The sequence below is a fragment of the Eurypyga helias genome, unplaced genomic scaffold, assembly GCF_000690775.1.
Source record: "Eurypyga helias isolate BGI_N326 unplaced genomic scaffold, ASM69077v1 Scaffold12554, whole genome shotgun sequence".
Taxonomy (NCBI): Eukaryota; Metazoa; Chordata; class Aves; order Eurypygiformes; family Eurypygidae; genus Eurypyga; species Eurypyga helias.
The window spans coordinates 373-3,059 of record NW_010245671.1 but is presented as its reverse complement, the minus strand read 5'-3'; the positions used below and the strand labels follow the sequence as shown (position 1 = coordinate 3,059).

The window sequence follows — 2,687 nt, the reverse complement described above, 5'->3', positions numbered from 1 at the left end:
ATTGATGGATAAACTGCAGTGTGAGAGCTTTTAAGTACTGGATGGGTGAAGTAGATGCAGGAAAAACCACATTTGTAAAGGTGGTGAAGAAGACCCCATGTCTCTGGAATACTTGTAAGTATGGATCCAGGAGGTAAAAATAAATAGAAACACTCTGCAACTTGCAGTTGTTCTGGGTATTTGTGCTACTGCTATATTTCAAATGCTTATAATAGTTTGTGAATTCAAAGACATATGTATGGGGTTTTTTATTTTCTGTTACAGATCTGGAGTCCTTACAAGCAGCCCGATTGCACAGGGGATCTGGATGGTAGAATCGAGGACGACTCACGTTGCCTCTACACTCACGAAGAGTACATCAGCCTTGTGTTGAACAGTGGTAGTGGTTTGTCCCATGATTATGCCAACCAGTCAGTCCAGGAGGATCCACGGATGATGGCCTTTTTTGACTCCCTGGTGCGCCGGGAGATCGAGGGCTGGAGCTCTGACTCGGACAGTGACCTCAGCGAGAGCACAATCCTGCAACTCCATGCAGGAGTAAGTGAACGCTCCGCTTACAGCGAGTCGGAGTCTTCCGCCTCTTTGCATCACTCCCCACCACATGTGGCTGAAGAGTCTGACGAAACTGCCTATAACTTAAGGGCCTTAAGATCAACTGAATCCCCCTCACCCAGAGAAGATGTGGCTTCCCGCCAGCAGAGGCTTTCTGCACTGAGAAAGTATCAGGATAAACGTCTCCTGGCCCTTTCCAATGAGTCTGACTCTGATGACAATACCTGTGAGGCAGAACTAGATACGGACCTTTTCCCACGGCCACGGTCCCCAAGTCCTGAGGAGAATGAATCCAGCAGTTCCAGCAGCAGCAGCAGCATGGAAGACGAAGAGGAACTGAACGAGCGACGCACATCTATGAGGCAACGCAATGCGCTGAGGCGCCGACAGAAGGTGCAAAAGGAGGAAAGGACTAGCACTAACACGGAGAACGTGACTCCTTATATAGGTGAGGACATCTACGATTACCCCCAGATCAAAGTAGATGATCTTTCTTCTTCTCCAGCTTCTTCACCGGAAAGGAGTTCAGCCAACAAGGAAGTTCTCAAAGAAAGGACGTCTCCTTGTTCAGACAGTGAGTCAGTGGAGAGAAAGATTTACAAAGCTTACAAATGGCTTCATTATTCTTACATATCATATTCAGCTAGTAAAGATGGGGAATCCTCCAAAGGAGATGGAGAGAACGACGAAGGGAAACCAGGAACTAGCGGAAGGCACAGTACAGCACACTCGCTAAATAAGGAAGATGCTAGGAACTTGAGTTTGGTAGTTCCTCAAGGTTCCCCAGCTCTTTCTACAGAAAGCCACAACAAAGAAACTTTAAAAGAATGTGGCTTGATAGAAAATTCTAGTAATGGTCAAGCTCATGAATGTGACAGTCGGCGGTGGATGGAGGGTCAGGAAAACGCCCCTGAAGAGACTAGCAGTGGAGGTATAGAGCATTCTTTTGAGACTAAAAAGCTCAATGGAAAAGCTAACTGCAAAGGCCTAAATAGTTATACTGAAGAACCTTGCGTTCAGACTGCAGGACTTGTGGAACAGAAAAATAATCAGATCTGTCAGCCAGCATCAAGCCATCACTCGCTCGTCCCTCCATTCCCCACTGTTGCCATCTGTAGCCTGTCGGGCCACTGCTCCAGAAACCAGACTGATGACAGTGAGGAGAGGAGCCTCGACACCTCCTGTGTTACCCACAACAACGGCCACTTGCATCTTCGCCCGTCGTGCTTCAACAACGGACAGAGCTTTGGAGAGCAGGAGGCTGTGACGCAAGGACTACAGGCACGCTCAAACGCCGACAGTGGCAGCCTGCTACAGACAGGCCTGAGCTTGCACAAAGACTGCTGCCTGTCTGAAATGGACTCCAACAGCTACGGCATGAGCACGAGAGAGGAAGCTGCTGACTCGCGTCCTACGGGCAGCGAGAGTGCTCAGCCTCTCGGAGGACTGAAAAGACACAGAGTGGAGTTGGAAGATGCAGATTCAGAGAGTTCATCCTTAGAAAAGAAGTTAAAAACATGATAAATGCCAATGTCGGTGGTAGTGTGCACTCTCAAAAAAAAGGAAAAAGAAAGTATTAAAGTCACATAGAGCTTGGGTCTGAAACATTGCGTTGGATTCTCCATTCCATTCTTCAGTGGGTCTGTTTTAGATTGCCAATGGTTCATGCTGTATAAAAATCCAACTTAACTCTTTAATGAGACTGAGTCTAGTGTACCCATACAAGGTTCTGTTTAAAGTAAATCCTTATTAAGACGGTTGACTGAATTATTCTTGTGTGAACATGTGTCGTTTGTTCAGCCAGCCAACCAGGATGACTGCTTTACGTTTTGTTCTTCTAAGAAGGAATTTTTCCATACCGACACTTGGTACGCATTACGGGCTGAAGAATGATTGAATTAGATCGCACTGGTGCTAGCTTGGGGTACGTTTCTTGTTGAGGAGGACAGGGAAGAAACCTTTATGGGCCCTTTAGTCTGCTTCAGAAGCTAAAGAAATACAACCCTTAGGGAGGATATTTTCAGAACTGACTGGTATCTCTGGAGATGACACTTTGTAGAGCACTTGCGTCTGGTACAGTTCAGTGACATTATTTTTATGCCAACGGAAAAGCTATAGGAAACCAGCCTCTTTCC

At 46.7% G+C, this 2,687-nt stretch overlaps 1 pseudogene; it reads left to right on the top strand.

The window, feature by feature from the left end:
• Window positions 1-264: 264 nt before the first annotated feature.
• Window positions 265-2,073, top strand: LOC104504873 (annotated as a pseudogene).
• The last annotated feature ends 614 nt before the right edge of the window (window positions 2,074-2,687 follow it).